This window comes from Pholcus phalangioides, unplaced genomic scaffold, assembly GCF_987345545.1.
Source record: "Pholcus phalangioides strain wild (caught in Gottingen) unplaced genomic scaffold, Ppha-v1.0 ptg000009l_1, whole genome shotgun sequence".
NCBI classification, from domain to species: Eukaryota; Metazoa; Arthropoda; class Arachnida; order Araneae; family Pholcidae; genus Pholcus; species Pholcus phalangioides.
The window spans coordinates 48,046,990-48,059,867 of record NW_028301602.1 but is presented as its reverse complement, the minus strand read 5'-3'; the positions used below and the strand labels follow the sequence as shown (position 1 = coordinate 48,059,867).

General features: G+C 38.2%; 1 protein-coding gene across 12 annotated transcripts in view; it reads left to right on the top strand.

The window, feature by feature from the left end:
- Nucleotides 1-2,260: 2,260 nt before the first annotated feature.
- Nucleotides 2,261-12,878, top strand: part of LOC149083233 (uncharacterized) — a 71,062-nt gene continuing 60,444 nt past the window's right edge. For 7 of the 12 annotated variants that reach the window (XM_089236443.1, XM_089236445.1, XM_089236442.1 and 4 more), the window contains exon 1: nt 2,261-2,340. The gene's annotated coding sequence lies outside the window, so the exon portion shown is untranslated. Of the gene's footprint in view, nt 3,010-12,878 lie in introns of all 12 variants that reach the window. The other 5 variants (XM_089236435.1, XM_089236444.1, XM_089236439.1 and 2 more) reach the window with 5 other exon arrangements.

Sequence of the window (12,878 nt, the reverse complement as noted above, 5' to 3'; positions counted from 1 at the left end):
GGCTTTCAATGAACCCAATAAAAGTTAACTGACGTACGTGATTCAACTTAAATGTGGTCCGAGAAAAATATTCTCAGTGGAAAAGATAATTTCTAATCGAAAGATAAAATTCATGGTGGAAAAGATAATTTCTAATCGAAAGATAAAATTCATGGTGGAAAAGATAATTTTGGAAATATTTCAGTAAAATAGGCAGCACAGCGATTGCGCACGCTGCCTTAATTAACAAGTTAGCAAGCAGTGCAGACGTACTCGATTCTGCAGGGGAATAACGTCAGCAGGTACCGACTCCAGCTCCTCATGAGACAGCCCTTGTTATGTGGCCCTGGTCGGGAGGAGGAATGATGGAACTGTTTAAAATTTTCAATAGGATGGACCACGAGTTATTAATACATCGTCAATCAACTGCTTCGACAATGGAATAGTATAGATTGGTCAAGAATAATTCTAGGTTGTGGTTTCGCAGGGAGTTTTTCTCTCTAAGGGCCATTCAAGTATTACGTAAGCAGATTTTCAGCCATTTTTAACCCCCCCCCCCTTGTCAGCAGCTTAGAATATTTCACATCTTCAAAAAGGGGTGGTTGATGACGTAAGCAACCTTCAAACTCCCCGACTCCTTGTCATCAAAAGTCAGCAAATCCGAAACCCTCTCCCCGCCCTCGATGCTGACGTAATACTTGAATTTACCCCTAATAGAGTTGTGAATAAATGGAATAGCTTTCCTCCGAGGGTCGTGAACTCTTAACACGATTGTAAAGGGGTCATTCAATCAAGTATTCATCAAGTAGTCATTCGATAGGGGTTGACTTTTGATGAGGGGGTTTTCATAATGCTTACGTCATCAACCCCCCCCCCTTTGTGAAGATAGGAGATTCTTACTGGCATCTTATTCGGTGCACCAAAACCGAAAAAAAAACCTTTCGATAGTTATTGGGCACCTGAAGCATACAGAGTCTTCTAGTCTCTGCTCTAGACGGTATTGGCTGGATGCTCCCTCCAGCAATATAAGCTCGATGCATACTTCTTTTCAGACCTTAGAGAAGAAATAATATAGAGAAAGCAAGTATATATATAATATAATATAGAGAAATCACATTTCTTGCATACAGCGCCCGCCAACATAACACCACGTGACTGCCGTTGGTGGAGTTGCAGTGGTTGGCTACTATCTCTAATTTGGCGACGCGTGTTATTTTCCCTCCTTCTACTCTTTTCAGTTCGATGGTTATTAAAGTTTTCTCAGAGGAGCTCCGCGGTAAACCTCCGAGAAATTGATAATTTTTTAAATCACAATTTGAAACATCACTTCAAACAACGGGTTTGAAGTTGAGGCCTTTGCTTACCAGAGAAAATGGCAGTAGAATGAAATTTACCAGCACATGGAAGGACAGCAGTCACGTGACACAATGTTTGCGGAGAAAAAATAGAGTTCCCCTCTTTCTACCCTTATTTCTTCTCTAAAGTCGGATTTTCCTAGGAGCCGGTTTCCTGTGCCGCGCGCAATGTGATTCGCCCAGGGAGACACACCGTCCACTCACCAATAAGAAAATCAGTATGACTGTTTTCCTACAGAGCGCAACGCGGCTCACGACAGCGCTTTGGGGCCATTCAAATATTACGTAAGCAGTAGATTTTCAGCCATTTTTGACCCCCCTTCCCCCCCCCCCTTGTCAGCAAATTCAGCAAAACAGACCTCCACACCCCCCCCCCCCCTGTCTGCAAAATAAAATTTCGTCAGCAGCTTAGAATATTTCATATCTTCAAAAAGGGGTGGTTGATGACGTAAGCAACCTTCAACCCCCCCCCTTGTCATCAAAAGTCAGCAAATCCGAAACCCCCTCCCCCCCCCCCCGATGCTAAAGTAATACTTGAATGACCCCTTTACGTCGGGCGTTATTGGCTGACTGCTTCTGGAGGAGTAAAATGCGTCATGCGCCGCGCGTTTCACCGATCTTCCCTTCATTTTTGTTGTGCTTTGCTTCCCTTCCCTTCAAACGGGAGCATGCACACGAGTAGCTGATGCCAGGGCCATATACTTTATATAGCCACTGAGCTGATGTGCCACGGTAGGAAAACACAAACGGGTAGCGTGATTATGTAACACGTTTCTGCCGACGCGAAATGATCCAGTTCGGTTCACGCGGTGCAAGAAGCCTATTTCTAGGAAAACCCGACTTATGATTCAGACAGTCAGAAAATAGAGAAAAAAAAACTGGGACAGTCCCGGGACATATGGTCACCAAGCAATCGCGTAATCTGTGAGCATTTCGTAGTTTTGAAGTGGCAACACTAGGGCCAGATCTCGTTATATAAGTGTGCGTATGTCTGTGGCTGGATAAGGTAAAAATTTAATTTATTTCCGTCACGAGTTGTTGCTTTCGGTACGAATCTGATATTAAATTATTGTTTGGGAACTATTCACCCCCCCCCAAATACTTTGGGGGAAAAAAGATTTTGATTGGTTGTCCGTCGTATGTGAGTACAACCGAACCCTGGGGACGGCCCCAAATTCACAGTATGCCGAATCGAATTTCATTTATTCAATATTTTGTTCGGATCCAGATGGAAAAGTATTATGTGCCTGTTTTTGTGCGGGTTGCGTTTCTGTTAACATGGAAATAAATGCTCGCTGTGTTGGTGAGCGAAATGGTGATCCGACTTTGGTGATCTTTCATTATTTCTTCGGGGTTCCAATAGTGTATCGACCGAAAACCCGTTTACGCGCGTTGAGTGATTTAGTAGTTAAAAAGTCAGTACTGTACGAATCCCAGGTTACCATTTAACGATTAAAAAAATTGGTATTGGTGCCTAAAATTTCCTGTGCAGTTACTAAATTGCAGGCTGAGAGCAGTGCAAAATGTTTGGGATTTATAGCCGCATATTTCTGCCAAAATGTGAAAGAGGGCCGTCATGCCCATTCAAAAGAAGCTTTATTTTGGGCACCTAAAACTTTTTTCTGGTGCTCGCATTTTTCTTGCAATTTGTCCTGAACTAAAGGCCCGTTTACAAGTAAGTGATTAAGTTGGTAACTAAATTTTAAGTTGCCAAGTAGGTTACAATGTATGCAGACGATAACGGTCGTTTACACGGCTTTAGTTGGTAACTGGCAAGTGCATAAGTGATTTAGTAATTTAGTGACATGAAGATAGTTTTTTTTTTTTCAAGTCAAGTAGACTTATGCGCATGTGCCGGTAGGCATGGCCTGTCACTTGGGGGGGGGGGGTCTTTTTGCTCTCTCTCGGGGAGGGGGGGGGATATTTTGATCTCAAGCGTGAACCTGTTTATGCTCCGTCTGTCTCCTACCGTTTCGCTAGAATTCCGTGGAAATATAGGATAGTGAAGAGGCCAGAGGACAAAACCTTCAAGTTTGTTGAAGAATATCTTTGCCATGAATGTTTGTTGAACTATAGAAATGAAAATTACCTTAACAAACAAGTTAAAAATTATTCAATGCCAGAAAAAGCTATAAAATATTTGGTCGACATGCTGTCTGGAGTTGAAAAAAATTGAAGTTTTAAAACTATTTTGGGTGCTGGTGTGGAGGATTTAATATTAAAAACTGGAGGGGGGTTTGGAATATTTCTCGCATCCAGATCGAATTTGCTGCCATCTATTGTGAAAATACATAATCAAATTATATTATTTTATACTATTTAACATAAAGATAGCATCTGCATCATATAATCGATATTTACATCAGTTTCCAATATGTTGTGTATTCTTTTGGGGTAATAAAACCCTCAACGATATTCAAGTAGAAGACGTGGAGGTCCTGAATTTTCTAAGAAATGTATGTGCAAGCAAAGCACCAGGACCAGATGATATCTATCCCAGGGTCCTCAGGGAATGTGTTAATGAATTGTTGGGGCCAGTCGCACAGATATACAGGAGTAGTGTTGCTGAGGGTATCGTCCCAAGAGATTGGAAACTTGCTAACGTTGTTCCAATATTTAAGAAGGGTAGTAATGAAGCGGTGTCAAATTATCGTCCAGTGAGTTTGACAAGCTCCCACTCGAAAATTTTGGAAATTATCATCAAAAGGCAGTTTGTGAAGTGGATAGACGATAATAATGCATTGTCGAATAATCAGCATGGGTTCAGGAAGGGGAAGTCATGTGTAACTAACCTCCTTTGCTTCTATGATCACGTGACTAAGGCTTTGGTTAAGAGCAAAAATGTAGACGTTGTTTACCTTGATTTCCAGAAGGCATTCGATCGGGTCCAACATGGTAAATTCTTGAAGGGTTTACACGAGATTGGAATTAGGGGTAACTTGCTGAATTGGATAGAATCGTGGTTAAGAGATAGGTCGCAACGAGTTATGGTGAACGGGGAATTCTCTGGTTGGACAGACGTCACAAGTGGAGTTCCTTAGGGAAGTGTCCTTGGCCCCATACTTTTTTTCACTTTTTATCGATAAACTCGATCAGGGTATCGATGGGATTACTAGCAAATTTACAGATGATGTGAAGCTAATGGGGGTAATCGGGAATGAAAGCGATAGGGAGTTGCTCCAGACCAACTTAAACAGGATTGCAGCATGGGAAAATGAATGGAGCATGACGTTTAGCGTTGATAAGTGCATGGTCGCTCATTTTGGTTCGAACAACCCACGGTTCTCTTACGAGTTAAATGGTGTCACTATCTCGGATGCAACTAGGATCACCGATTTGGGAATTTTCATTGACGAGCGACTTAGGTTTTTCTGATCATTGTTCAGCGGTGGTCAAAAAATAGAATACAATGCTTGGTCTCATTTTCAAAAAGGTCTCTTTGCGTTCTCCTAAAGTCATTCTTCCGCTTTTTCGAGGCTTAGTTCGTCCTGGACTGGAGTATGCTGTAAGGTTTTGGAGACCATACTTACAGAGGGACATAGACTTGGTTGAAGGGGTGCAGAGAAGAGCTACGCATGTTCTTATTGGCACACAGGGCTTTACTTATGAAGAGAGACTTCATTTTTTGAATATGTTTACATTGGATAAACGCAGGTGTCGAGGAGATATGATCGAAGTGTTCAAAATTTTCAATGGGGTGGATAGGATGGACCATGAACTTTTAGTACACCGCCAATCGACTGCTTTTACAAGGGGACACCAGTATCGATTGGTGAGGGACAATGCAATGTTATTGTGTCGCAGGAAATTTTTCTCTTAATAGGGTTAATAAATGGAATAGCTTACCCCTGGAGGCAGTAAATTGAAACACAATTGACACGTTAAAAAAGAAATACGATAAATATGTTGGGGTAAATCGAGAAGCTATCCATATTTAGAATAAGACAACCATAAGTATTCTTCATAAGTGTTGTATAATATTTTATCACGTGTATATATTGTTTATAATTTGTGTTAATTTCATTTTTAATTGTGTTGCTGTATTTTTGAAATATATGACATCCATATTTTTGTGGGCATCTTTTTATCAGCCACCTCTGTTGGCATTTTGCCTGTTGTGGCGTTGTATTTGTATATTGCAATATTGTTCACTTTGGAAAACACTGAACTAGACCATACATACTCAACCCATGATGTGTGGGCCAAATGTGGCCCTCAGAGTCATTTGATGTAACCTGTGATCTCAAAGCTTATTTTGTAAGAATAAAGTAAGTGGCATATGTATTCTCAGATCATTTCAGTGACCTGCAGCACATTTACAGATCACTTACGTAACCCACGGTGCATTTAAAGATCGCCACCTTTTTCGCTTCCCACTGCCTTTGATATACCCATCTAGCTGATTAACATACATAATTTCCCCCTCCCCCATAGAGTTCAGGAAATGAAACTCTCCTTTGAAAATTATTTTTCTCATAGTGATATGCATATATATTTTTTCAAACTCCATGTCCAAAAGTTGCAGTTATTTGGAAATTGTTGTTCAGAGGTTATATATTTAAGATTACAGATATATATATCTGTATCTTAAATCTATGCGACACTTTCTGTGCTAATGAAATATGGTCATTGTTCAGAGATTGCTGTTGTTCAGAGGTGGTCGTTAGTGGAGGAACTACTAAGGTTGTAAATACAAAGTGTTTTCATAACATATAAATTATATTATGATGATTAATTATGACAATAAATATTCATCTCGCAATATTTCTCAGGTTCAGTGGTTTTTTGTGCAATTTTAATAATTTGTGATTATGGCAACATTTTTGTTGACAGTTGGCGATATCCTATATTTTATGTTATTTAAGATTCTAGTTTAACATATTTTTCTCTATGAAATATGGTCTGATCATTTGAATGTTTTTCTCAGTAAAATGTTTTTTTATTGGACTGCACACAACGCAGATCAAACCAACTGAGAAAAACACAAAAAACAAAAAACGACATTGCTATGACACAGGCACCCCAAGAGAATTCTAGTGGGTCAATATAAATTAAATTAAAGAGTTAATTGGATTATGGAACAGCCTTATTAGAGTACTAATTTGTTTATCATTTATACTAGTACTTACTCACCTCTCCGCAGCAATTAGAAAATTGCATTTTAGGCAATCTATATATATAAGATTGATTTTCTGTCTGTGTGTGTGTATGTATGTTCTCTATACAAATCTACAATTTTAGATCGATCGTCTCCAAATTTTGCATATATACCAAATGGGACCCGACTTGAACGATAGGCTACTTTAAAATTTCGTCAGAGCAGGGCAAGTGCCCCAAATGGGCAGAAAACTGTCGGGCAACAATCACTTTCCGAACGTTTACTTTGGTTACCGTGGTACCCTAGCAATGCGTTTAAGACGTGTTTTATGCCTTTACAATGGTTTGTCATTTCTTCAACGCTGTCAGTATATGTTTAATATTTATGCTTTTATAATGGTTTGCCACTTTATTCAATCTTCCCAGTTATGAGAGCTTTTTGAATAGACACCATCATCAGCATCACTTTGAGGGTAAGGCAAAGGATGGGCCCCCATAGAAATCAGTGTTAAAATGCCGATTTTAATGTAGAAGTGTGGAAAGTTGGGGGGTTTTTTCTGTCACATCAATAATTTTAGAAATTGTATTAAATACTCAATTTTTGAAATATTGATTCGCTTAGAGATAGATATACGATTAAATATGAAGTAATTAGCCGCGAAATGTCTCCGCGAATTGTCTTTTGATATTCAACTGCATAAATTCATGTGGGTTAGGATATTCTAAAATTAGTTATGGGCCCATAAAGTGCATCGAAGAAATTCCACAGCTTTAATTAAGCATTTTTTGAAACAGAAACAGGCAGAGATGGATAACTTGAAATTCAAAGTGGGGAATTGAAATACCTAGCACCCTTTAAAAAAAGAAAAAAATATATATATTTATTTTTTTACGTTTCTTTAAATCTAGATTTGTTTTTTTTCATGAGTCGCGTAGGAAGTCGCCATATTGGTGAACTTGGACACGGTTTGCAATTCCCTCAAAGAAAGAGGGAGGTATCACGTGATCCAAAAAAGCCTCATTGAAAAAAACCCGGGCAATGCTGGGTATTATAGCTAGTAAATTATATTTTTTTGACTAAATTCGGTGATACCCCATATTTGGGGTTCTGACATTGTCCCACAGTGGTATATGTTGAACTCAAGTATGAAGGTATAATTTTTATTTGAACCCATATCAGGGATCTGTCCAGACTTTTTTTTGGGGGATGTCCTGTTTATGTGAAAATTTCCCTTATCTTTGTGAAAAGAGTCATTAATTTTATGGGAAGCGAAATCTGTTAATCCAGTGTGGCTTCTAGGGTCCATATTCCCTGAATTTCTGACCAGCCCTCCACAGTTGGCTACAGAGTTTCTGAGGAAAAATCTTCGGAGATTGATATTGGAATGTTTTTTTAATTTGAAGCCGTTTTTGAGAATGTCATTTTTAAGTTTGAAATTGAGAAATTTGACTATTAAGAGTGTGCATCCATGACCCCACCCCCTGGAGCTGATTCTATGACAACGTTCGATGTCCATGGGGGAGATATCTATGTCTAGGAAATATTCTAAATAGGCTATGCTAATACACTTTTATTTTCTGAAAATTTATATACAAAATGTGATAGGTGACCCAGAGACTCCTCTATAACTTTTGAAAAATGTCCACTCCATGACAGTGTTAAAGCTACGGTTGAATTTTTTGCAAAATGCGAAGGAAGTAGTAGCCACTTTTGCAAAAAATTTGTATAGGTGGTACGAAATGGGTAGACATCCATCCATCAATCATTAGCATTTTAACATTTTCAGAGTTGCCAACTGCTATATGATTGTCCATAGTTTCTACAGACGGCCGTAATAAATTACAAAGCTTAGGAGGACACTCTCAGTACTACCGAAATTGGATTTAAAAAAAATTGAGCCAGAGTTTCTTGCTGTGTTTTACTTATTTTTATTATTAGTTTTTAAATTGCATCTATCTTTACCATAACGATGAATTTGTATGTGCTCGTGAGAGTGTTTGAGAGAAGACAAATTTGGAACCGATCTGTTTTGTCTGTGTGCGGTAGGCAATCTGTAAAGCCGCGTCTAAACCTGCTGCTCTATTCAATGCCCAAATGCTCCAAAACTTGTTTTCCATCAAAACTGCTCCCCACGCTGTGGTCTAAAAACAGGTTTTTGAGTGGTTGAAAATGGTGGAGTTGACAGATTTTTTCACGGCGGGTCTGGACTTGGCTTCATTTGCATAGTGCATGGTCGAGCTTACGGAACTTGTGTCGGAAAGAATGTTTCATCGTAGGTGCCATAAGAGCTCTGATACAACAGGGGTGGGGTCTATGGTTAGCAGAACCAAGTAGAATCACGCTTAGAACAAAACAAAAAGAGATATGGGGTCTAGGGTTGCAAGACGTCCATTAAAAAAATTAAAAATTAATAAATTTTTGAGTTTATTATTTATTGCACTATATGATTATGTTGTCCTGGAGGAGTATCCCCCCCATGGCAAAGCTGAACATTCATCACTACTGACAAGCTTCAAGCCAATGTTGGCATGCCTGCATTTTGCTAAAGTTTTTTCCCCATTTTTGCTTTTTTGCTAAAGGAATTTTTCATCTAGCTTCAACTCTGCTCCATGAGGAAATTCAAAAAAACCTCCCCCCCCTTCCCCTCGTAGTTTGAATTTTGGTCTGGTAAAATTTTTTTAATCTGGTCAAAGTTGGACAATGGACTTGCTCAGCTGTATAGGTACCTATTGTATCATCAAGATGATTTTTCTTTCATTTCAAAAATGTTTTGCTTATACTGAATAGTAATTTGATGTTGGCATAAATCTCACGCTTATGCCTCTCACATTTTAGTGATCCAGAGTGGACTGTGTGTGTGTGTGGGGGGGGGGGGGTAGATCCTGGAAACAATAATATAGGAAAATAATGGTTCTGTTCCATAAAATACAGAATGTATTATCATATAATGACGTTTACTTATACTAAAATTCCCCTTATAACACATCTCCCTGGATCTGTGCTACTGTACTTTTATATTTTACTGAAAAATAACATAATGGAGAATGTGGTAAGTGGTTCAAATATATTGAATGGATGTGTTATTCAATTTAAATTTCAAAACCTTGTAACTTTGAGAACTCTATTTTAAATCATAGTTTCAATTCCGGTACGTTGCTTTAGTTTTTGGAAGATGTTACAGAGTGGACAAATTAGCTTAAATTATCATTTTTTCATTATAAATTTAAATGATTGATGAAAAGTTTTTTTATATTTTGAAGCATATCTCCATGTACTATCACTTGATGTTGATATAGATGAAAAACAACCTTAATTATATAATCATGTTGAAGCAACCATTGCACAAGTGAAAGTTTGTATAGATAAATATCGGAGGGAATATTCCGCATGATCTTATGGAACATGGCCTATCCAATGCCTGACATTAGAATTTGAAGCTCTCTCTGTCATCTCTTCCACCTGAAGCGAAAACTCCTATACTGTGCCTATAGATAATTTTTTCTTCTTCCTGGACGAAAAGCCAATGATCCTTTAGTTTAAAATTTTGTTATCGTACTCCGAATGTTTTAACATTCATTGGACCTTTTCGAATCCTCTTCCAAGTCTAATATTATCATAGAGCAGTTATACTGCGGAATTGCTGTTTTGGTAAAACAATTTTACCAAGAAAGCGTGATCTTGTAAACTTATCGTCATTGTGAGCAGCAAACACATTGAGAAACAAGATCGCCGTGAATGTTTCTAGGTTTTATAACAGCTGCTGCATGACATACATAAATTTTTACTACAAGTGCTCAAAGTGAAATGCCCTCTGGTGGCGACATGAGCAACTACATTTTTTTCCCCCTGAAACTAATTCCCATCACTTCATGAAGTCCTCCACAAAATTTCACACTTTTCTGATGACTGGTTTTGCCTGTAGGCTACTTTAAAATAGGGGTCTTTTAATTATGGACGCCCTGTACTTTGTGGCAGAAACTCAACCATTCAGTCACTGTATTCTTTGACATTTGCAGTTTGTCAACAATCTAAGCATTCGTTTGCTTCACCCACAAGTATGTAACTTTCAAAATGTTGATAAGCGTAAGTCTGCTTTCTTCAAACCAAACATGCCTTCACATTGTATAAGAATGTTCAACTTGACAGACTTGACATTCATCTTTCCTTGCTACTAACTACATCGGTGAATGGCAGGTTGGACAGTTATAATTGTTGGCTATTAGGCCCATTTTCATACAGAACTCGATAGTGCTTCTCTGCCTTTTGAATTGTGGATGATGTAGAAACATTAAATAAACACAATCAGTCATAGCGTAGGGAAAAAAAAACAGTATGGAAAAAGTAGCTTAAGCACTAGAGCATATGAAAAAAGGCCCAGAATAAACAAAATGAAAATGCAACAATAAGCTGGAAAAGCAGGTGCAGTTGTGCTATCTAGGTTTCAGGATCTGGAAGGTTATATTAGCGACATATCACTGTTTTGGCGACTGAAAAGTCTACAGAAGATTGTGGGAAATTAACCCAAAATTTTAAGTTGTATGGAAAATTATTCTTCTTCCCCCCCCCCCCCCACTCCACACATGCATTTGAACGTTGCTTAAATGAAAAAAAAAGAACTGTGCAACCTAAGGAGAAGACTAACCTACTTGCAGTAGGAAGAAATTGCCAAAAAAGTTGACAACGAAATTGACTTCAAACTGGCAATGTGTTCATGCTAGTAGGCTATGTTATATTGTTGGCTTCCCCCCCCCCCCCCCTATACTTTCTGATGTGTCGTTTAGTTTGCCTGTGCACATTTTAATCCACTACTTAGTTCGTTTAGGGTGGTTCATTTACTCTAGGGGGTGTACGCAGTATCAACTTTTTCGGGGGAAGGAATTTTTTTAAGGTTGGTATCTGAAAAAAAAGAAAAAAACATTCAAATGAACAGAAATTGATTAAAATAACATTTAATTATAAGTATTTTATTTTGATATTTTACCCTTTTTTTTATGGAAATATTTAATTTTTTTGGTTGACTTTAGAGAAGGCACGAGCTCCCTATGCAGTGCTGTATTTTGCTATAGGACCCAAAGGTCTGCAGAGGGTCTCAAAAATCTGAAGTTATTAATTTTTGTAGAAGTTGCTCAGAGATCAGATTTTAACACATTGAAGTTTTTAATTCTCATGTTACAAAAATTAAAATATAAATTCAAAGCCACACACACACAACAGGCAAAATTCTCAATGAGGGGGGGGCTGAAAACATGTGTACATATAAATTGTGTATACAAATTTATATACTAATTATAATAATAAATATTATACTAATATTTTTTTTAGTTATGTATTGCTTTAGATACATAATGTTTCTCCAAAAAATGAGACCTGGTCTTGTATTAATTTTTGCTCAGAGATGCATTAAGGATTGTTTTCAGGTTATGTCCGATTTTTCTAACATACAAAAATAGACATTAATTACCTGCAAATGTATATAAATTTTGTCTCAAATTTTTTACAACTCCATTTACCAAGCACCCTTGACCGTAATCTCTTATGTCTAGCAAGAGAGAGCTCCTAAAATTAGCATTTCTTGTCTGGTGGCCTACTCCTATTGCATTAGCTGTCGCTGGTTTGATCCCTGGGTAGGCCTCATGCATTGAGATGGCCCAGCTTTCAATAGCTTGTTTAATATACCTACAATATCACAAACTTCAAGATAGTTAGTCATTCTTGCATGAATCTTTACTCTGTAGGTACCTTTTATCTAAGGCATCCATTTGAGTATTTGCAGTTGATTGATATTGGCATTTATTTTAAGTATAAATTTAATGAACTGAGTAATATGAAATTAATTAATATTATTTGAATTAAAATTCAATGCATTCGTCGAATGTAGCAACTGCGTGTTGGTCAAAATGTGTCAGTCTGACTGATGGTTTTAACCAAGGCTGGTAAACTGAAGAGCCAAAAAAACTGGTACAGGCATGCGTATGCAAATAAAGAGATATGGAACCAATCAGAGTATGGCGCTGCGGTCGGCTACGCCTATATAACACAACAAGTGTCTGCCATAGTTGTTAGATCGGTTACTGCTGCTACAATGGCGGGTTATCGAGATTTAAGTGAGTTTGAACGTGGTGTTATAGTTGGCGCACGAGAGATGGGACATAGTATCTCCGAGGTAGCGATGAAATTTGGATTTTCACGTACGACCATTTCACGAGTGTACCGTGAATATCGGGAATCCGGTAAAAAATTAAATCTACGACATCGCTGTGGCCGAAAAAGATCATGCAAGAACGGGACCAACGATGACTGACGAGAATCATTAAATGTGACAGACTTGCAACCCTTCCGCAAATTGCTGCAGATTTCAATGTTGGGCCATCAACAAGTGTCAGCGTGCGAACCATTCAACGAAACATCATCGATATGGGCTTTCGGAGCCGAAGGCCCACTCGTGT